The following is a 24,505-nucleotide window of genomic DNA, read 5'->3' on the forward strand; positions in this document are numbered from 1 at the left end:
CATTGTTTGACAGGTCTCGTTGCTAACCAGAGGCTTTCCTGGTTACCCACTCTGCGGGGCAGAAACTAACTTCCAAGTTTAGCATGGATTTCTAGGAGGCTTTTCAGCGGCACACGGAGCACGGAGGAGGACAGACGCTGTAGCCAGGTACTTTTATACTTCCTCCTTACCTTCCTCTTTCACTTCACTGGTGCTAACTTCCCGACAACAGTAGTTAGCTTTAGCTTCTTTCACAGTGTTGCTCTAACGGAAAGTTTACAGTAAGGCACGATATGGTAAAAGTTGGCGGCATATTGCATGTTTTACAACATATAAGGCTCTTAGTTTGGAGTCACACAAAGCGTTATGTAGTCCAAATTTCCCCTGTCCAACTTTTGTATTCGGGACTTTAAGTTACCAGACTTAACAACTGCTGATTTGACATTATTCCAACCGAGCAGTGTGGCAACATCATGTTTAGCATCTGCAATGACAGCTCTCCTGCTAAGGTAATTATTCTCTTTTATCTCCATACATAAGTCCGTCATAGTGCCGGTTAGTCCAGAATCGGGGTGTTTTGTGCAGTTAAGTGAAGGCTAGAAGAGGAGCAAGCAATAGTCCTGCAGCAGGCAAAACTATTATCTGTAATTTAGAGCAGGGTTCAGGAAGTTATTTTCAGCACAGAGAACAGTTGATTGCACCGATCACAGCGCACATTATGGCTGAATTTGACAGAATCTCATTTTGGAGATGCTGCCTGGAGGGAGACCTGTCTGTTTTATACCATACCTTTTGCAACATTGAACCGATGCTATAATTTTCAATTAAAATAAGGTTATTCAGGCTTGACTGTAGCAATAAATAAGTAGATGAATATGTAAAATACCACAATTGTTGAGGCAACTTTAATCTGAATGAGCCAACGAACGGAGAGTGTGAGTGACACGTTGTGTTGAGGTTGACTGAATCGCTGATTAAACGATTAATAAAAAAAAAAATAGTATGTGAAAAGTATGTGATAATAAACAATGCAATTGCTAACAAATCTTTAGTTGCAGCCCTGACTCATATAGTACGTAACTCAAAATATGTATGAGTTTCTGAAAGTAGGTAATTTCAGATTTGTATCAGCTAATAAATATGAGGAAAAAAAAAATATTTTAGCACAGATAAAGTTGATTGCATCTGCAGCTTCCAAAATTTAAGTCTGTGAAATTTTGGAGTTCAGTATTTCATGGGAGAGACGAATTTCCATCATGTTTCAGCTCATCTTGTTTTCTTGAGCCTAATTTATTTGAGGGCTGCTTGACCAAGATGTAATAGGGCATGTCATGTCAATGTTTAAAGGTTTAAAGGTTTACTGAAGGCTGACATCTTGTCACAGTACTGGCAGTTGTCTGGTTCTATAGAGGACAACTTAGGGTCATCTGTGCAAATGCATCAGCAGATAAAGGGGGATATCACAGCCCAGAAATGGTCCTGATGTGGACACCCACTGGATCGTCATTCATTGCTGTATGTGGGTTGAGAGAAAGTAGATTGGATTTTCTATGTGGTACAAAAGTACAGTTGTATTGCACCATTTTAGTACCTGACCATTGCAGTTAGTAAGCAACATATTACAGCTCTAATAAATGAATAAATACTGATGGGACATGTAACTAATTATATTTTAATTATAGATCAATCTGTTGAAATTATTTTAGATTTAACAAATAATTGTTTAGTCTACAGAATTTGAAAATAGTTTAAAATGCCCGGCACGTTCCTAGAGCCCGAGTTAATGTCTTCACATTGCTCATTTTGTTTATCTAACAGTCCAAAACCCCATTATATTCAGTTAATAATGATACAAAACTGTTAAAAGTGGCAAATGTTTGATTATCAAGTTGATAAACTAATTCTTAAGTCATCTAAAGTTTCAACTCTGGGGTCATCATTGTGCTTTGCTGCTAAAAACACAAGTTTATTCTGTGCAGTAAGACAGTTTTATGAGCTCTCTGTGAGTGATATGAAAATATTAAGAATTACCATTGTGGTACTTATCTAAATGTTCAGAATCCCAGCCTTTGATGAGGGCATGAAAGTGGAGAGCTCACCTCTGAAAATATTGAGGATCATTACGGAAGCCACCTCTGCAAATACCTTCATTTCCCAAAAGGCTCATGATGAGGTGCATTTCTTTGGAGAGATTTGAAGGATTACTGAGTCATTAATGGTAACCTAATGGTAGTGATATATGGGGTGTCATACAGGTCTGAAAATCTAAGTCCAATAATGAACTAAAGCATGTCTTCATGGGTATAATCCTGAATTTAGACTTCACATTTTGCTAAGAGAGGCCCCGCTGATAGCAAAGGTTAATCCTCCTGTTGATTAAAAATGGAGGATGCCATTTGTTCTGGCCCACTCTGAGTCCCCGTTGTCAGAAATGCAACCAGAATTTGGGCAGGAGAAATGACAGTAGAGGAGCTTTAAGCATTTAAGCTAACCAGTTAATTCAAGTAAAAGCAACTGCATAGATATTTCTATCTGCTGCAGAGCTGTGATGGGCCAATATACTGTACACAATGTTTAATTTTGTATTTTATGCATTTCTTGTCATGCTGTGTAGATTCTCTAAGAGAAAGGAGGTGATTCATTATATGATTTGTCATTGAATGCACATGTAGCTAATTTCTTAATCAGAATGAAACATCAACCATGTATATAATAATGTTTAATTAAAAGACAGTACATTTGCCCCAGTGAGCTAAAATGATTAATTGAATAGAAAATGAATTGACAACAATTCTGATCATCAGTGAATCTTTTAAGTAATTTTCCATAAGTTATCAAACATTTGCTCTAGGGATGCAGCTAAAGATGATTTTCTTTATTGATTCATTCAGTTTTTCTCTTGCTTAACTGTGTAGACTATGAAGTAGCAAAAAATCTTAAGCTACTTTAGCTACTTTTAAACATAGACCCCTATATACTGTAGTGAAGAAGACCTGTCATTATTCTGGCTTTGCTTGTTTACACTGAACCAAACAAGACCGACATGATGCCTCCCCCATGTGTGATTTTTAGATAGCATGCCGGTATCCTAAATCAGAAACTTGACGTGTACCACAACAGTGTCGGTGTCTGTCCTGCAATGCCGGTAGACATCGATCCAGCTCTCACTACCTCCGCTGCCGTCTTAAAGGCAGAACAACAATCCCCTCTCATTTCATGTTTGTTCCTTCTTTCCAGAACGGCGAGGCGGTATAAAGGCGCAACATTTCCCGCCTTGAACAGGCTGTATAAAGGGGGCTTTTAGTCCAAAACCTTAATACATTCAATTTGTTGTCATATATTACAAAAAAAGAACAAATTATCACTTTTAAGAGGCTGGAAGCAGAAAATGTTTGGCATTTTTTCTTGTTGTGGAAAAAAACAAGCTATTCAAAGACAAGAACAAGAGTTTTTTGGCTAAATAAATGATTATTTGGAAAAGTAATCAGCAGAATAATTGATGATTAACACTCATTAATCGTTAACTAAACTATTTGCCGCCCAACCTCACATTGTGTGTCAAATCAAAATATGTATGAGCTTCTTGTAGGCTATCTTAGCTTTTTTATTGCCTTTATAAATATTAAGCAAATTTGAACACATAAAATTGATTGCACCCACTAACAAAATTATGTTTTTAATTCTTTGACATTTTGGAGTTCAGGACTTCTAGGGAGAGTCGCAATTCCATTATATTTCAGCTCTTGTATTTTTTTATCGTGTGAATTATTTGGTTTGGAAGTTTTCCTGCCTCCTTCTACTTGGGCCTGATTTATTTAAGCAGTGTTGAGGACTGCAGGACCAAGATGTAATAGGGGTGTCAATATTCGTCATGTCAGCAGGTTGTGCTTCATTAATCTGTCTGATTGATCCAGCATCCATGTGGTTCCATGACCTTGCTTTGCACAAATAAGAACTGCACCCATGCCAGTGATACCTGATCTACTGCTCTGTTGATGGATTCATGCTTGACTTATTGAAAGCACAGGACAGAGACAAATGTGGACACCAAAGCCGTGAGTGAAGAGGGGATTCTTCATGTGTAACAGAATAGGAGGCCTCTTGTTACATTTTATGATGTCATGCTTGTTGTGCTCTGTTGCGTTGTGTCTGATCGGCTGGTAAAATGGGTGTTGAAGGAGACATTAGAGAGAGACACAATGAGAGGATAAGTGTTTTAATTGATTGATTGCATTTATTTGATGATTAAGAGCAGTTGGTAAAATGAGTGAGGATCAAAACACAATAAAACCGACAGATTTTGAGAATTAGATTTTGGTGGTCAGGGGTCAAAGGTCAACGTCACTGTAACCTCACAACTCAGCAATTCATATGCTAACTATGACATAATGCACTTAATATCTTTCAATCAATTCTTTCAAAGTCTGGACTACATATATTACATGAGCCTGGATAGACATGGATGTAAATTACAACTTGACCGGTTGGCGGAGGCATACAACTGGCGAGACAGTAATTCTAGTTATTAGTTGAAGTTTCTGTGAGTGGTGGGCAGTCCCTCTGCTTTCAGAGCCCACGTATAAAGTGTGTGTCATGTCATGTCATGCACATAACCCAGATCTACAGTGCAATTTGATTAAATGTGCAATTCTGCCATGTAGTATAAAATGTCTTGTATTTCACTTGTCAATCATAAACTAACCAGACATGTTGCAAGTGCATCACAGCTCTGGAGTGCTGCTTTGGTAAAAAGAGTATTTGAACTGCAATATGTTGTTCATGCTGAAGAAGAAGAGAGGCTGTCAAAATCTTCTCCAAACCTTCCTGCTACAGCAGTTCCAGATGAACACACCGCTCCTCACAGACACTTAAAAAACCCTGTGGGAAACCATTAATAGAAAGCTGTAGTGCAAGTTATATATACCAAATACAAAGCCAAGTACCTGTTGAACATATATTATCTTATATACACTGTCTAAATAACATAAAAAAATAGCCAATTAATCAATTGGTCGCCTCTTGAAAATTAATTGGCTAATTATTTTGATAATTGATTAATCCTAATGGGTAATTTTTCAAGCAAATATGCCAAATATTCTCCTGTTACAACTTCTCAATTATGAGAATTTGTTCAATGGACAAAACAAGCTGCTTCCTTACTTTAGGAAGTTGTGATAGACATTTTTCACTATTTTAGGACATTTTTTGGACCAAACAATTAGTCGGTTTAATTGAGAAAGTAATTGGCGAATAAATTCATTAAGAACATGATCATTAGTTGCAGTCTATTTTGACTATTTTAATGTAGGTTTGCCATGGGCAAAGCACTAGATGCAACTGTGTAACTAAATTACTTAAAAACAGTGATTAGGGCAGGACAACAGCTGATATGTGCCAGCCCATTAATCAGTTGCATTAATTAGGCTGTTGATGTCACAGGCCTATACTGCTTGTTAGATAAAACATCAGCGTGTGTCAGCACCAACTGTTCACAACATCAAGAAAACAACTTCAGCTCCTTAGAAGCTTTTAGACCACTGCTCAAGGAAGGTTGGGCGGCTGTGGCTCAGGTGGTAGAGCGGGTCGTTCACTAACTAGAAGGTCAGTGGTTCAATCCTCCTCCAGGCCGCATGGCGAAATATCATTGGGCAAGATACTTGGCCTGATCAGTGTATGAGTGTGATGTATGAATGTGAGTGAATGGGTGAATGTGGCAAGTATTGTTAAGCGCTTTGTGTGGTCAGTAAGACAAGAAAAGCGCTGTATAAGTTCAAGTCTATTTACCATTTACCAAGGTTTATAGCTGCTGATGGTAAATGCTTAATAAAGAGGTAGGATGTTCCAGTATTTACTAAACAACAAGAAGCCCTGAGAAGCATTTAAGGGCCTCTGACATCATCAGCTTGATGAAGCTGAGTAATGGACCTTCACACCTGGTATTTATTAGCTGTTGTTTTATGCTCTAATTATATTCATTTTAATTTACTCGTTTGGCATACACATTTATCCAAAACGACTTACAAGTGAGGGACAGCACTAAAGCTTCAGTGTAGCAGGAGACCTTGAAGTAAGTACTATGTACTAAATCTGTCCAATAAGGCAAAATGCAGATCAGAGAAAGAAGTGCAGCAAATGTGCATATTAAGTGGGAGTTAATTATTGTTTTAAAGTGAAATCAAAAGCTTCAAATTGCAGCAGTTCCTCTGTCCTTTTTTAGAGTAATTATGTGGACCTCCTGATAGCCTTACATGTTATTTAAATACTGCCTGCGGTTGATTACTTGCAGTATTATATTATATATTGCAATAATAATCTCATTATTATGGCCTATCACTGACCTGCCAATTAGTTTGTTATGAATTTAAGACTGCCCCCTCTGTTTTGATGCATCCTGTGCGAAATTGCCCCAGCACTATTGTCATTTCATTCCCCAACTCTGTCTGACTAGACTGTCATGCCAGAGGCCATCTTACTAAACTTAGCTCAGTGGATGGCACCATGTGGAGATCATTCCCATGTTCTGAACCAAATTGTTTTTGTGCCACTTGAGGTGAGAAAAGGTGACATTTCTCATTATGAGATGTTTTATTGACCCTCAAGGGAATTTGGTAGCTGGATAAAAAGAGAGAGGTGGTGAGAGGGTGCCATTTCAGAGAATCAATAATGTATTTTGGGTCTGTGCATACAATACCTACCTGCTACAAAACATCAAAAGTCAGTGAATAGAACATTGAATAGTGAGATAACATCTATGAATCAGTGCATGAGAGGGATTCTTTCTCTTACAAAACTTCTTGTGTAATTTGTTGCAAAGACAAAATTATGACCTGAACTGACATTGACAATTGTGCTATTGTCAAGTTTAAAGTTTAAAGCTTTTAATTGCCTTAATTGCATTTAATTAGATTTAATTAAATCCTTTACTGCTGGGCATCAGGTACTGAGTTCAACTAATATTTTCTATATAGCAGAACTGTATAGAACACACTTAGACTCAAGAAGGATAAAACGATGCATGATTGCTGAAAATTACAAACAATGTAGAGGTGAAGCTTTCCTTTAGTGTTGTCAGCCCTAGTGTTTTGTATAATATCCTTGGTTTTGTTGCAGGAATGTATTGATGCAGGTTTCAGCCAGCAATGTGTCGCTAATATACAAAATGACTGCTTTTTGAACTCAAGGTGGGTTCAGTGTTCTCAGAACCTTTCACCATTGTCCTGCTGCCAGTTCTCATTCTTAAAATAACAGAAGTGACTGCTAAAGGGCTGATTAAACAGTAGAATCATTTTTCCTTTTGTATGACAGTGAAAGGTAATGTCAGCCAGAGAAAATTTGGATTTTTTAATTGAATGCTTTTCTGCAACAATATCTATCCAGTATTACTGAAGTGTTTTCAGGTAGTAGTGGGCGGTATAGCGGTTTTGTTACTGTCATCGGTGTCCCCCTACATGGATTTTGCAATACTGTTGCCGTCATAAACACACCTTCGTTTTGGTTTTAGTACACACACAAAGGAAATTTATTTCCCACAACACGCTGAACTATGTTCACGTGTCACGTACAGGCAATAGGCTCACTCGACTTAATGTGATACAATGCTGGACTTCAAACAGTGCATGCTGGTTAGAAATTTTGTGCGACTTTCACTGGTGCTGCAGAGTCTCACACGACTTTAAAACTTGTGGGAGCAAAATGCCTGCATTTTCTGAATCAGGTGCTGCAGTTGCTCTGGCTCCAGCTGCACCAATTGGGAACCACCTCTGTGACGACAGAACTTTGCCCTAATTGGCTTAAGGCTTCACTGACACGCATGACATGTTCTGCATTTTTATTCTATAGTTATCTCTCCCAAAGGGGATGCAATGAATTTGATCCCCTCCTTCTGGCAGCTCATTTTTTACATATGAGCACCTTACACTATAGTTTTAATTTCCAGCAAGACAGCTGTAAAACAGAACAGTTCAGGAGTGTGTTAGTGTCAAAGAAGTAACACTGTTACTGTTATTTGTAACTGAAATACTGATTATGTTTGCACTGCAGCATATATTATACAACTTGAAGGTGTTTTTTTGTTGTTTGACACATTTTACAGTTTCTGTATGAATTCTAATAGAGTTTGTAGGACAATTAGTATTATTTTTCAAGTCTGTTTGAACTCAGAGTTGTGTAATGTAGAGACCAGGATTTAGCTCCTTGTGTTGTGTTCAGGTGTCATTTTGAATAACTTTCTTAATGTGGGTTAAGATATAAAAGGTTATGTCAGCTTTCGGTTTCTTCAGAGATGTTAAGTTTAATGTAATTCTCAGTTTGCCTGGTATAGTTGTGGTATGTCAGATCACAAATGATGTGGCACTCATTTCAGAGGTGAGAAAACTACTACTAATAAAACAACAGTAAACATGAAAAACATGAAAAGCCTTTTTTTCCCCCAAATATTCTTAATTTCTTAGATTCAGGTTGCTCAGCAACAGTTCACTAACAGCTCAAAACAGGCTGTTACAACTAACTCTGAGAATGAATCACATCACATTTACTAATAAACCTGCTATGGGGCAGGCTACTCCTCCCAAAACACATGTAGTCCAGACCTCTACTTCATTTTCATTCCTATTTGAGCCAATAAGCACATCTGTTTTTTTAATCATGTTTTCTGTCCTAAGATATGTTCTCTTGCATTGCTAATAGAGTGAAAAGAAGTAGAGATTCATGTTTTTAAAGCCGAGTTGACTTGAGTATCCCCTCTAATTTTGTACTGTGATGTAATACTGCTGCTGAAAAAATAATAATACTGTAATATAAATTTTAGGACATATTGCCTGCCCCAACTGTCTGGACATGTCTTATTTACAACTTTATTTACTTTATGCAAGGGTAAACAAGAGGGCAAAGCTGATAACTTAATTATAGTCACCTCCCTTGTAGAGGTCTTATGTTACCTTCTGTCACACTTCATTCAAATGGCTGTTAAAAATAAATATATGTTCCTTCTCCTACCTATTCAGTACAAAAATAAACTGGCCTAAATGACAGTATGGGAGCATACGCTGTACACTTCCCAGTAGGCTTAAGAAATAGAGCAGTGGACTTGCTCAATACTACGAGTGCCACATGGGATATGCTTTAAGCCTATGTAACATAGAACATGAATGAAAATTCCACAGTGACTTGCAGCGTATAACCAAGATAAACAGAAGTAAAATGCATTAGTTTTACTTTCCGGGCATAGTCCAGCGCCTGATAACAGGTTCCATTTAGTCCTAAACACTGACCTGCTATACACAACCTATTTTTTCCTCAGGCACAATGAATTGCTGTTGAAATTGGTCTAACCAACTCACTAAAATATCTTTTATCAATCTCTGTGGTCAGTAATTTAGGCTGTGTGTCTTTCAGCTTTAAAGTAAATCTCCTTATGAGATCTCAATGGACATTGATCTGGATCATGTGAAGTCTCCAAAAGGTGTGAAGTAAATTAATTTCATACCCCAGTAAGTCTGGAAGCTGCAATGACATTGACAATTAGAAGGGGGTGCACTTTCGTGTTAATCCAGCTCAGGAAATGGTGCTGTGTTTATCACACCCAAACATGATCAGATTTCATACGTGCATCACTTTTCAAATGCATGAGCTGAAAAACAATGTGAGTTACTTTATTCTTTGTTTTGCACTGTCTACGTGATCATCTGTGGATGACTTCAGTGCTTAAAGCCCTCTGGGCTGAGCAATTACCTTCACAAATGCCATATTATTCATAAAGGTGAAAACCACACATTTAATCAGGCAGTGCTGATGATGGGTTATAATTTTAGTGATTGAGCTAAATCTCCAGTTGTAGTGATGAGCTCTGAGGACTTTGATTATTGCAAAATGTGGTCACAACATCACTGCATATTTTATCCTTGGCTATTGTGTCCTGTCTGAATGAAATCTACATATTTCAAACTAATGGGAACTGGAATTGTTTCCTTGGATTTTACAAGTTGGCTTCTCTCTGTCTTACTTTTCTGGTTTTATGTGTGCATGCTTTCATTTTTAGGATTTATGGAGAATAACATATGAAACAAACCTATTTATTTACCCTTGTTACATCCAGTACAAATTCTGCAGCAGGCTGCCAGATATATTCTACACACTAGATTTGTTTATGTGATTAACCTATCAAACAGTAAAGCTTCGAATGACTGTACAACTGAAACACAATCTTACCCTGGTAGATTTTGTGAAGATAGGCTTGGCTCCGCTGCGTCTTCTTGATGAAAGATAGCAGCTGATTAGCTGCCAAGACATTTGAAATGACTCCAGCTCTAAAGCCAGGATACAATTCTGACAGAGCTGTGTGTCTTAAGCAGCCAGACATCTGGATTAATGTGTGAAAGGATTTCACTGGTTTGACTCCCTCAAAGGAAGTGCTGGAAGAATCAGAGATATATAGACTGAACCAATGTAGGAACCAATGTCCCATGAATGTTTATTTGGCTAGTGAATAAAAACAACCAGCTTTTTACAATGTTATATATTTATTAAATGGTGTAATACAGAAACCATAATACACAATTCTATTCTGCATAAAGGTTTGATATATAATTTTGACACCACAGGTTTTATAAGTTTCCATAAATGCATGGGGTTGTGGGGGCTGTAATGCATTAGATTAGTAGGGAAAGGTTGGCAAGTCTGCATTCATATATCAATAACAATAATTTGGGATTGCATTTTCAAACATTCTGTACATAGAGACTGGGCGCTGTTTGTTCTCATCTCAGCCACTGACTGGTACTTTTTAAAGAAATGTCAATCTTTTTTTTAACTGGCATTGGCAGATAAAACCCTTTTTGTCTGCAACTATTTTACTCTGGCCACCAGACTTTTTTCTGCCATAGCAGTCTTTTGCTTATTTGCAGGTTTGCTGTGTATTCTATAGAAATAAATGTTTCAGTGATAGTAGGGAAATGCGTTCTCCAGCACTTTAAAAACACAGTAAATTACATTAAATTACTGCTTTAATATGCAGTATGTATGTTATATATAATCTACAGTTTGTTTATGCAAGATTCAGTAGCTAATTCAGTAATGCTAATTGGCAAACTAAGTAATATAATGTTACTGTAATGTCCATAAAGGAGACTAAGTCGCCAGCAGGGGAGAACCAGGAAAGGGCATTAAGGATTGTGCAGAATCTGGATTGTGGCGATGAAACGATGGCCTTCCTGAGTTGAATTTAAGAAATGCATTTGGCAAATACTACAGTGAGAGAATTAAAGGTGTGCTTCATTTGCTGAGAGACACCAGATGTGTGTGATGTTCTCTCTTGCTCTCAACTGATTAAGATTACTGCAAAATGAATTCCTATGTAAGCAGTATTCTGGCTGATCTTTAACCTCAGCCTCTGTAGGAAGTGCCACATGTTATGGTTGCCTTGGTTTACCTGGGAGACAACTGACAGCTGTTGGAATGAGAATGAGGAGTGACACAGACAATTAAAGGGCTGAATTCAACCTGGCCTGAGCTTCTGATCAATGCACTCCTATTTAGAGCTGGCAGGCTAGAGACCAGCACTGTTTTTCCAGACTAATAAAGATGGCACAGAGAGCAGCTCCTGGGCTTGACTGCCAATACTTTTAACACCCCCATCGATTCTCATTACTGTTAATGGTTTCTTTGCTAGTGTGAGCCGGATGTTGAAGAGGGTGTGAGTGGGCATGGGTGTAGTTGGAGACTTGGCTGGGGGCAGAGTCATCGTATTGTGACCCCGGTTAGTGGAATGGCTGATACTCAGTCAGTTTTCAGTGTGTTGACCATTCCTCTGATACATTGTATAATATTAGTCATAATGCTGATTATTAGCACCTCTGAAACTTCACAGGAAGCAGAAAAATGTTAAATTACAAGATGAATTTTGCAATAATCTCTAGCCTCACTCCAGACCTCTGACTTGCTGCCAACATCTCCAATTTGTTTAGCAGTTCAAATAGGTCTGGTAGTCTGCCCATCTACAGGTGTTTCAGCCAGTTGGAGAAACAGTTATCCAGTCACAGCTTAGTAGATGTGGACAAGGATGGAGGTGTCATCTTTTTATGTTGCTAATTAGTTACCTAGTCACATTCATGAAAAATAGGGACTGAATGAAAGGTCACAAACCTCAATGAGTTAGTTTCAGTCCACAAACAGATATAATCATAAGTCTGTTTACAGATGTTGGGGAGTACTGCTGCATGATATGTGACTGATGTTGAAGTGTTTTGTGGCTCCAGAGAAAGCTGTAATTCAGGCTGAACACTTCAAATTTGAAAATGTTTCATTTCTGGTGGTGTGGAGTTAGAAAGAAGAGATCTGACCAGATCTCTGTAGCCTGCTCTTCATTTCTGCTTGAGGCTAGTGGTGTGAAAACACATCGTCTTTAAGCATAACACACCTGAATCTCCCATTGAACTGAATCTCCCTTGTCTGCAGTTGAGCTGCATTGTGGGAAATATAGGCAATGCCTCATTGTTGAGGTACTCTTTAAATAAATTTCTTTGATCAAAAAAAAAAAAAAGTTCTTAGCAACCACACTGGAGTTGATTGGGGAAAACAAAACAAGAAATCGGCTAACATGAGGACAGTTTCAGACTTAATGAAGGAAGGGCAACAAAATGGAAATTCAGTCTGATTATCAGGCTATTTCTTTACCAGCTGAGAGTTTAAAAATGCCACAAGTCTGGTTTCTCCTGGCAAAACAATAACACCTATTCATCCACTTAGTGTAATTTTCTAACTGAATTTCTCATTACTACATATCAACTCCAGTTGCAGGAAAGTGTCCCTTTATCAACGCAACATACATTCTGAACACCTGAAACCTTCACTCTTTTGGATATGTAACCACTGTGACCGGGTCCCAAGGGGGAAGTTGAAAAACACGTTGCACTGTTTTTAGCCCCCTGAAACGATCCACTTCCTGCCGAGTCTATAGCAGTTTGTGATGCCGTTGTTCTGCTCTCACGCTGCAGTAGCTCTACATGTTTTAGTGGCCTTTACAGTTACTGTATGTCCACATTAATTATTTGACTCTAATTAGTGAGCAGCGCAGATAGAAATGTTTCTTCAGGGGTGTATGATTTTTATTTTGCTTATCCTAGGACAATACTCTATAGTCTGCTGTGGTAGGCTGCCTGAAGGTTTTTCTACCTAACTCAAATGTTCTGGGAGTACAACAACATTGTCTGCTCATCATTTGAACATTCAGTGCTGCATTGGAAGCCTTCACACCGACAATAGCACTGTGGAAAAATAATGCAAAAGGTTGTGTAAGTGTGGGCATTTTGCCACAGGGTGCAGGTAAAGAAGATGAAATACAAACAAACAAGACCAGGATGAAGGCTTAAAATGCTTAGACAGCGGTTTATGCCCTTGTACTCCTCCGAGGTCTGATTGCACAGCTCTGGAAAGTTAATCACCGCAGAAATAAGTTTCTCCTCTATCTCAATGCTGCCCAGGTAGGCAGCAAATTAGTACAATGCTACAAGGTCTATACTGCAAGGCAATCTAGCTGAAATGTGTGCTTGTGAGAATATCCAGTATTTTGCTGAATGCCCTAACATTATGATGTGGGACAGAAAGAGCCAGAACCAACTGCTTTGCTGGATCCTTCCGTGACAGGATCCCCCGCTGAGCTAAAGCAGTGGTATCATTGAAATGAGTGAGGAAGCTTGAGCCTTTGCAGCAGTGCTATTGTCAGTGTGAAAGCTACCTTAGGCTGTGCTTTGGCATCGGAAAATAAAATGGTACTATATAAAAATTGACTTTATGGTGACTGCTTTTGGTCCAAAGCTCTAAACCTGAGAACTGAAAACTATGAAAGTAGAGGTATATTCAGGTTTTTAGCAGCATGGGCTTCATTTTGTTCTGTTGTGTTTTGCAGGCTCAGAGATGAAGCCAAGCTACTGCCACATCATCTTTGCCAGAGTGAAGTGGCCTGGTGTTTGATACAAGCTGTTCTATGACTACAACATCACAGGTACGATTTCTATGGCAGGCAAGATCCACACTTTTTAAAGTTGAATAAGCCAGTAATCTACCACTGCCTCATGTAGTGTATTTTTCCTTCAAGCCCTTGGTTTTATTAGTACATGCCTCAAGAGATGTTCCTGTTATTAATGAAATGTAACAATTCACCATTTAACAATGTTGCATTTTCAGTATTTCTCTCTCATCTTGTTTATCTCTAATTTTGACGATTTCCAATAATTGCTTTCAAATGTAACACCTCTCTAAAGAACAGTGTTAATTAACCTTATAGCTTTAGCAGGAGACCAGTTGTAGAAAAAGAGAAAAAACTAAATCCTACATGGGTTGAATAATCGCTAAATTATCTCAGTTCCTTCATTTTTGTTGCTTGCACTTATTATCCTTCAAAAGTTGGCAGTTGTACCTGACATTAACCAAGAGTGCATACACAAACAGCTGTTGTGTATTTTATGCTTCAATGTCTTCATGTTTTATAAAAGACTTGAAGCAGTTCATTGTAAGTCGAAATGTCCAGTGCTAGAGAGTAGTACAAAGGGGGTAAAACAACACTTGTAAGTGTTTTGCTTGCAGGATATCTGCTGTTCTTTGTTGCTCCCGAGACTCAGGTGCTGCCTGCATCTCAGGCTATTAATATTTGAATCTGCCTTCAGATTCAGCAGCAGATAACAGCAGCGGTATCTCCTCTAATTGTCTGTTGCACAAGAACTACTAACTACTGGAGATGTGGGCTGCATGTCAAACAGTTTTCTTCAAATAGATTCTGTGCCTTCATTTGGGCACATGCTCAAATTAGAGCCCTGCTCATTTGAATATACTGCAGTGTATTTTTCTGTCCGTGGCTTAATTATCTAACCTCTATTTTAATTTAGGAATTGAAGGCATATCATCATAAAATATCTTACAATTATAACCAAATTTAAAAAAAAAAATGCAGGAGCAGGATGGCAATACTGAGTACACAGACCTGACATTTAAAAGGCCGTTTCAATGAAGTTGTAACTGAACATGCAATACTGGTTTCTTGTGTCGTTCTAATTCCAATTTTAAAATGCAGCACAATTTTTTTGGAACTGTCTAAGTCCTTGTGATGTGTATTCCAATTGTGTCACATGCAGTGGCGTCTATATGGCAGTCCATATTTGCATATGTACTGTATAGACTGTACAACATGGGCTAATGTTTGGATGGGGTGTTTGGCTGGTTCTTGTGCTTCTTTTATTATTGTCTGCACTGTTTTCCTGTATTCTGCTCCTTCATATTTCATCTTTGTCTGTGTCTGACCATGATCTACCGAACCAACCAGTGAACATCTTGGCAGCATTGCACAGTTAATGACCGTGCATTGAATGCCAATTCTCAACTCCTGTTCTCGTCCAAAACACACAATCAAGCTCATTTGCAGAGGAGCTAGAGTCAACAATGCTTGTTGCTACCTGTTTCAAGCAGGAATCATTAATATGAATTGTTACTCTCATTCATAATTGTGCCAAGTGGGAACTTCACAATATTAAGCGCTAAAATGAGGAGCGACAATTGTACTTTATTATAGTGTGAATGGTGTCTTAACAGCTTATAGTAATTATGTAATGTGTGTTTACATGCAAATGAATTTACTGTTCTCCATAACTGCAACAAGTAATATCTGATAAAGCTCTTGACATGGTCGGTCAAAGCCCCTGAATTTGTTCCTATGCCCCTACACTGAGTCAAACAGTAGAATAAGTTCCTGTTCCTCTGTCTGTTGGTCTGTGGGTCAGTCATGCTGTCTGTGTCTTCAGTTTCTGTAGCCTTCAGCAAAACAATGCAATTATTTTGAATAGAGCGAACTCCTTTACCACAACTTCAGAATGATTTATGTTGCCTTATGTAATGAAATCAGGATCCTGAACTCCAATATTAGCTGGTTGCTGATTAAGCCTTAATTCTAATTTTACACACACTAGATTTCTGTGTGATACTCAGTAGACAGCCTAATGTCCTAGTTTAATGCCCAACATGGAAGCAAATGGGTCAAATCTCCCATTTTTAACTGGGCACAGAAGAATGTCCGTCACTGCAGCTTTTAGGAAAAACGTTCAAGGTGAAAGATTGGATTAGAGCAGAGACTTTCTTCACGCTGGCAGTTGAGACTTCTGCGTCACAGTAAAAATCCTTTTGTCACTGCAAAATATTTTTGAATTTCTGGTCATCCTGTTTCCAAAAACACCTCTAGAGCCAGCTGTAAGATGTGATAAGTACGTTTTCTGTTCTCTTTCATCTAAATCATATTCAAAATACTGATATTATTGTCTTACATTTTTGCTGAGAGCAGCTTGCTCGACTCAGCAAAGCAACTTGACCACACAATACAAGATACTTGCCAAAGGAATGTTCGTCAGCCTCTTACCAGATATTACTGAGAACAGCTATTTGATCTGTGAGCCACCCAGATAATACTGTCTGTCTGAAATGGAGAGGATATTACCTGTTATTCAGTTACTAGTGCAGACATTTTACAGACCAGGACAAATCGCTGTCAATTTCTCTTAACATACTGATGGAGTCACTTTCTGTCGAGTGCGATGTGCATTTTCCTATTGCTGTTTTCCCTTTCCTGTCTGTTATTGCAAGGTCTACACTTGACTACAATACTGTAAGAGGGTGAAAGCATGCATTAAAGTGTGTAGGGGGAGCAATAATTTAGGGGGACTGCTCTGTGCTCCCAAAGCTGATGTCTCGTTCACTAAATATGTGACAAAAGAACACCTCCTTTTCAACGAAAGGTACCAACGCTGGCTACCCAGTGCTTCGGATTTAGGGATTTATTGCAGTGCAAACTACAGACATATCATTTTGATTAGTCATTACGTAGGTACATCAAAAATTTGATGTTGTCTTGATAATGCTAAATTGAAAAAGTCAGGTTTTTTTGTTTTAATTAACTTTTAATCACAAAAGCATATTTAAATGGTTCTCATTTATGAAGGTTATTTCATTATGTGATTTACCATCATGTGTTAGAATTTAGTACTATAATATATATATATATATATATGTATATACATAAATAATTTTTGGCACCTGGTTTTACAGGCTTACAACTGTCAGGACAAGAATGGAGAAAATATCCTGCTGTCGTTAATGGTCAGTTTGTGTCTCTCTGTGGTAATTTTGTGGTCTCTTTATGGTTGTTTTGCATCTCTGTGTGGTGTCTCTGCTTCTCTTTGTGGTTGTTTTGTCTCTTTTTGGTCATTTTATGTCTCTTTGGCTATCTGTGTCATCTTTTAACTGAGCTCTTTATCATGAGAAATATTAAGTCACCACATACAATGGGACCTCCTCTGCTCAGTAATCCATACATCGGTCAGGTCCACGTTACTTGATTATACTATAGCTGTGAAGTACTGATATAAATGTAATTATATTCATGTACTTATTGGTCTTATTGTTTGTTTTACATCAAGAGGATCATGAAAAAGGTACTGAATTTGATCCTTTGTTGTGAACACTACAATACTCAAGAATTAGATATTTTGACTGAGTGGAATGTCTAAAAGGTGTCTTCTGAACCTCTTGTCCAAGCCAACATGCCATTCACAGCGGTAGGCTAATATTAGCACTCATCTTTGCTCCATGTGTCAGCCTGCCTTGCTCTGTCTTTCTCACTGACTCTTTCTTGACACACACACACACACACACACACACACACACACACACACACACACACACACACACACACACACACACACACACACAGTGAGTAAATTAGCTCCACTTAGCTCCACCTGTTTTCCAGGCTCAGTACTAAGCTCTCTTTCACCTCTCTGCCTACAGAGAGCAGAACAGATGTGATTGCCAGAATACTCAGTGCCCTTTCACATCAACTAATAGCCTAATTTTTATGATGCTCAAAAACAACATATAAGCCATTTTAATTGAATTCATATCACAATCAGTTTACAGCAGCAGTAAATTTTGACGTATTTGCTGAAACAAATACATTTTTTGTATTCATGTGCACTTCTGTCTCCTTTTAAAATATTTGTCCTTGATCTTTAACTCCTATTTTTGTCATCATTAGTGCCTGCTGCCTACCCAGTGCCAATGTCTATTTTGTTTGGATATATTGTCATTGCAGAATATAACAAATAAGTGGGCAAAATCACAGTCTAAAAAGTAGCACAGTCAACACTTAGTTCACTGAACACATCATCAAAATCTCTAATGTCTTTTTCTCTTGCATTTTCCACAGCAGCAGTTTTGTGATGGTGGTAGCTAATTACAATATCTTCGACTCATCTCTGCCTCCAGCCTTTTGTGTTTTCAAAAAGAGGGCTAGGGACTGCATATCTAGTAGGCTGAAATTGGCTGCTGAAGCACCTACACACACTCCAGCTCGATGTTCCACACCAACACATATAAATGCCCATACAGTATCTGTAATTTTAGTTTTCTGAATCAGCATTTGTGACAATCAGCAACACTTTCCTAAAGCTATGCTCAAAGATATTTTTGGTCTCATCACAGGAGAGTTTGTGAAGCTGCTTTTTTAACAGTGAATGGGGAAGGATCAACAATTAAAGAAACAGTTTGTCATGGGGTGGCTGTGGCTCAGAGTCGTCCACTAATCAGAAGGTTGGTGGTTTGATCCCTGGCTCATCAAGTCCGCAAGTTGAAGTGTCCTTGGGCAAGAACCTGAACCCCATAATCGCCCCTGATGGCTGTTCCATCAGTGTATGAATGTGTGTATGGGTTTGATGTATGAATGTGTGAGTGAATGGGTGAAAGTGGCAAGTGTTGTAAAGCACTTTGAGTGGTCTCTAAGACTAGAAAAGCGCTGTATAAGTGCAGTCTATTTACCCTTCAGGTAGTTGCTTTCACTGGATGATATCACCTTTGCAACGCTAGACGCATGTGTTGTATATGATTGGGCATCATGCTTCATATTTGCCACAAAAAATGTGTTTACATCCTGTCCTGTATGTTCATTGTTTTTCAATTCATTCATTTATACAGATCAGTGAATGGGATGAGCAGAAGGTTTGCAATATGATCACTTTGTTAGATGTCCATAACTGAAAAAGGGAAGATCAATGAAAGTTATCTTGAACTTTCTTAATGTTAAAATTTAATCACATTGAAAGTGGAAGGTGTTTAACATGATGATCGCCTTCTCTCCCCTTTATTTAAAGTGTTTTTACATAGTTGAAATGAAAACAAGCACAATTGGTTGTCTCCTGGTTAGGGATGTCACTTCAATACCAAGTTGATGCCAAAATTCTGAAAATGTGACGGCACTTGTTTTTCTACAATACTGTAGATGACGTCGGTACTGGAGATGTAATTCCGGCAGGACTGACGTGATGGGTTGGTATAACATGACTCCAGAGTGTGAGCATTTCACTCACATTTGCGACTAAAAGGAGCTGGTGTGAAATGTGTAAAATGTACGTAGGAGCACTGTGTGCGCATAAAAAAGTATAGTTGAATTGAGCCAAGAGGCTGTTTGGAGGTTTTATTCCCAGTAAACGGCACGGTCTATTGCACCTACTGTTTGTGTCTGTATGTGTGAATGGAGGTAACTCTTGGCAAGAGAGTATGCAGCTGTATTTCCCAAATTGTATTCCTCTAAGGTTTCTTCTGAATCAGAGTTAATTTAGTGGATTTAAAGTATTTTCACAAAAAAAACCCCAAAAAACACTTTATTTCCTAATTGTGTTTGTCGTTTTTTGTATTGAGATAGAATATACATTTCTGTAAAATTAAAATACCCAGGGTGTGAAGTTGCAGGCTTTGGTAATAATGCAGCTCCAAAAATTATTTCTTGTTGTCAAACTCCTGAGACACCAGATGTTTCTTAAACACAAACTGAGACCAATAATATCCCAAGGTTGTGTCTGGCATGCAGATTTAGAATCTCAAGAGTGTGCATGTTTGATTGTATCATGCAAATTTATCAGCAGTTTTTCCCATTAAAGGGTTTCTTTGTCAGTCACGTAGCAGAAAAGCACAGCTCAAGATGTTCAGCATTTCCCACTCGCTTACATGCGCTAATAATCTGCTTATGGTTCTTTTCCTAATCACAATATCACAGTCATGCCTATCCGTCTAAGCTGTATAATTTGGGTGAGAATAAATGTGTGTTATTGTTAGATTGCGAAGTTCATGACATTAGATATTTGTACATCTCAAAGTTGACTAACAGCACAGTCAGTCAGGGTTGTATGAACTGTGATAATGGGTCTGATATGTAATTTCTGAGTGATTCAAATTCTTTACTTTTATTGGATCTGTTAAACACAGTGACACATTAATTTCACTTGGTGACATGTTCATTACTGTGTGAAACACTCTCTGAAATGAAATATTGGTGCCACCAAATTACGCGCCTGTGCCACTAATGGGAAAATGTCAGCTGCAGCAGGAGCAAAAAATAGAGCTCTTTGGGGGTTTTAAGTTTAAGCAACTCGTTGCCTGGTTTAATTGCAGTGTGGTTTACTGCAAAACTGTAAGATGACTACTTTTAGAATTTGGTAGAGTTTTGCAGAGCAGCTATAACACAAAGTATGTCACAAAGTCATGCCCATGTTTACCCGCAAGTCATTCAACTAGATGTGCTGCTGCTGGTCCTTTGGAGATTCAAACTTTGCTTTTTTTTTTTTTTTTTTTTTAAATGTGTGACACCAAGTTTGTCAGCATGACACATCAAACTCTGACATGAGCTTAATCAAAGGCTTTATTATACTCCTGTGCCGTATCTAGAGTATATAGGCCACAGTTACATTCAGCCCGGAACAATATTTATTTTTGTCAAGTTGTCATTATGAAATATTTGCCTCAGGTGACGTGTTTGATCAAATCAATTTACACATCCACACAATCCTCAAAAAGTCACAGCAATAATATATCTGTGCATTACTAAACATATATAATCCAGGCCATGTTAAAACATGATTCTATTTCAGTAGCAAAGGAGGACATTATCATTAGTTCACTCCTCAGGTAAAGCCGTACAGGGAAAAAAAAGGCAGAAGGTCATCACAGTGGATCTTTTGATTTTTTGATTTTTTTTTTACCATAGGAATGTGACAGAGAGCTGCCTCCCCCTGGGTCCCTGCCTCTCTGCTACTGGGCAGTCGTGTTGTAAATTATTGTCCTGGGTATAAATAGGCTTACAGTCTGGCAGGGCCAGGTGGTCTAATCTGCCAGTTCGGTGTCCTGCTCCCTGCCTGGCGAGGTGGTGTGGCGGTTGTTTGTCCCGGCATTAACATTGGCCTCAGTACCCACAGATGGGCTCGTTCTTGTATATTGATCAAAAGGTGGTCTCAGAGATACTTATTATTTCACTTATAAAAAAGAGACACTTGATCTTTTATTAAATGGTCGGCATAATATTAAATGTATTGCAATGTTGCACAAACTGAGCATCACTTGTTTTCAGCAAGGCCCACATTTTGTGGTAATATGAACCTAAAGTTATCAAAACTATAAGTCGATCCATAGAAAATTTCTATTTTAATTGATTAATAGTCATCGAGTCATTTTTCTAGAAAAAGTTAAATAAACATTGCTTTTCTTTGTCTTAGTGTTTAAATAAACTGAATATCTACGGGCTTCATACTGTTGACATTGAACTTGGTTTGCTCTTTGTTTTCGGACCACATTTGTTTTGATTTCCTTTTCACAAATGAAAAACTCTGCTTCTGCTTATTGTTCATGTCAAAGCTACCACTACTTTTAGCAGTTTGTCAGACTACTTCCAACCTGTACTTCACAGGTTTTTGTGCTGTTGCAATCTATTTTTTAAGGAGAGAAACAGTTATGCATCCAATTATGCCACAATGTATCCAGTCTCTTGCCACCTGGAAACTCTATGGTGGCTGAATATTCAGCATAACAAGGTTTGGCTCACTTTTTCATTTTTGCATTTTTTCCCCCATGGTGCACCATAATCAAAACATACTTTTTTTTCAAACTATTTTCAAACAAACAGAATTTCAAAATGAGCAGTGTCTTCTGATTAGCGATTGATCTCAATATGCTGAAGTGCTTGGTATTGGCAGAACTGTTGATTGATCAATTAGGAGATGAAGAAGATCATGAGAAATACTTTGTGAAAATACGATAGCTGTTGTCAGTCATTTCTCCATTGTAACTACTGTTATTTGGTAGCCACCCTAGTCTAGCTTGTCCCTCATTCTGTCTTGTCCCTGTGTTGTCTGTCTCGATCTCCCACGTCATCACTTTCCCCAATCTTCAGTTGTTTCCCATCAGAGGTGCCAACATGTCACCAGCAGCGCTAAAGTCTAATGGCTATGGGAACATTTTCTCTGACACCTGCAGCAAACATGAAGCCTGCTGGGCTGCTGGGAGAACAGAGGAAGGTTTATCTGGGATGGCAGGCCTTTCCTCCATCACCATGCCAATAGAGACAGCAGCACAGAGCTCGGCGCTTCACAGCCAGATAAGGCCCCCAGACAAAGAGACACTGCAGCTAGAACTCACTCACCACAATGGAGGGGAGAAAACAAGATATATGACTAATAATCCTTGACAGTTTGCTCCAGTTAACTACTTTACTATGAAAACACTTTACTTTTAGTCTCTGAGTTAGTTGTCTGTGCTGTTATCTAACGTATAATACATATCTGTTCAAATTAAAGGTATTCATTTTGCAGAAGTGAAATTTCTTAAAGAATCCAGCTTGTTGGGAATGTCTCAGGTTTAGGTAAATTTACATTTTATTAGTGGACTGAACTTGCATAGACCAGTAGACAGAACATACACTTCACAATAATCTTGTGATTAAGCATGTGTAGGAAATTACTTAAATTACATTGCTCTGTCGGTCTCCAAGGTCAGAAAGGTTGCACATGTAATCACCACATATTAACTGCCTACTTAGCAGATTTTTTACTTTAGTATTTGCCATTTTATGCAATTATGTAAATGGCCTAATCACACTGACATTTCACTCTGGCAACTGATTCTGGACATTGTGGTCACATTATTTTGTACACGTCTACAGGTCATTCTTCAGAATAAGAGTTTAGTTGATAATTTTTTTATTTTTCATGTTCCAATAGTAGAATAGTGGGTTAAATCACAAGGAAGAACTGCATATCTAACTGGTTTCTTATAGTTCTGTTACAGTGGCTGTTTTTAAGTTTTTATAGTGGGAAACATAAAAACTGTGCTTGGCTGCTTGTATATCCACTGAAAGTTTCTGGTGATTATAGAGATTGTTGAGAGAGATTGTTGAGAGTGAACACACTATGAAGCAAGTTAAAGTAATCTGCTTTTTGTCAGTAACACACTCTCTGCTCACCGTGATTGTAGCTGTCTATCACAGTGAATGAAACGACGTGATTACAACAATAGAGGGGAATAGTCTCAATTCAGTAATGAGACGAGGTTATTCTTCCCATCGTCCTCCTCTATTATAATATAAATAAAAGTATGTAAACACTTCTACAGTGGGGAATGTAATTAAAGCACGATACAGCCTGAACATGTACAATATTTTGTCACCTTCCTAGATGTTTTTGCAGTGTCCTTAGGCCACATTATAGGTACTGCGTGTGCACTGTACCTTCACAAGTCCTTTTGGGGATATAGTCACAGCCAGAGCTCTGGACTGGGAAATCAGCTGTGTTTGGCTAACCATGGCAGGCAAACTTGAATCCGACGGTGCCACAAAATGCCTGGGCCATCTAGTCTGTCACCATGAATGCAAAGAGTGGATTTATCTCCTAGCACTCAGATATGACCAGGAATAATGCAGGGTAGGACAGGTTCTGCATGCTTTTACTGCTTTTCCACATTTTCATATAGTTGTACCTGCAGCTTTTCATTACAGAGCTTGTCCTTTTTACATGGTTTGTAGACTGCAAGTAATGGTTATCACTTTATGTATTTGGCCATGAGCAAGACGTTTTATCTATGCTGACTGTTTTCTGGACTAAGTTTTAAACTTTATTCAATAGTGCAAGCCTTGTATTAAGTTGCTCTGAGATATTGAATAGGTAATCCATTAAAGGTAGTTATTGTATTACACAGTGGTTTAGAACACAATATCGGTCTATTACATCACCAATGCCTATGCATAGAAAGAAGAAGCTATTCATTCAGATTCCTTGAACGAAACTCATTTGGCATGGGTCACCTCATCTGACCAGTATGTTTGCTAAAAGCAAAAAGAGAAAATAGAGCCATTCAGATGATTCTGTTTTTTCGTTTTAGTTATTTATTGTGTGTGTCGGCATAAGTGTTTGTGCTTGTCTGGCAAGAAATTAACTTTGTCACAGTGGCCCTAAACAATAGCAGGCAGGAATTGCTGAGCCTAATGTTGCACTCTGGGAACAGTAAAGTCATTTCGCTCCAGCAGACCACTTAATAGCTTTGGCTGATGGAGAGTTTGGAAATCCATCAGTCAATTGAGCCAGACAGAGATGAGCAGTCTTCTGAGTGCCAGTATGCTTAGTATGTGAGGAAACAGGTAGCAAGACAGTGGAGCTACTTTCATTATGAGCTGGAGTCA

The 24,505-nt window shown here is 38.3% G+C and overlaps 1 protein-coding gene across 4 annotated transcripts in view; it reads left to right on the top strand.

The window, feature by feature from the left end:
* Nucleotides 1–24,505, top strand: part of LOC130173661 (ecto-NOX disulfide-thiol exchanger 2-like) — a 171,708-nt gene continuing 147,203 nt past the window's right edge. For 2 of the 4 annotated variants that reach the window (XM_056383096.1, XM_056383098.1), the window contains exons 1-2: nucleotides 1–147; nucleotides 13,880–13,975. The gene's annotated coding sequence lies outside the window, so the exon portion shown is untranslated. Of the gene's footprint in view, nucleotides 148–13,879; nucleotides 13,976–17,058; nucleotides 17,110–24,505 lie in introns of all 4 variants that reach the window. The other 2 variants (XM_056383097.1, XM_056383099.1) reach the window with 2 other exon arrangements.

This window comes from Seriola aureovittata, chromosome 8 (genome assembly GCF_021018895.1).
Source record: "Seriola aureovittata isolate HTS-2021-v1 ecotype China chromosome 8, ASM2101889v1, whole genome shotgun sequence".
In the NCBI taxonomy this organism is placed as follows: Eukaryota; Metazoa; Chordata; class Actinopteri; order Carangiformes; family Carangidae; genus Seriola; species Seriola aureovittata.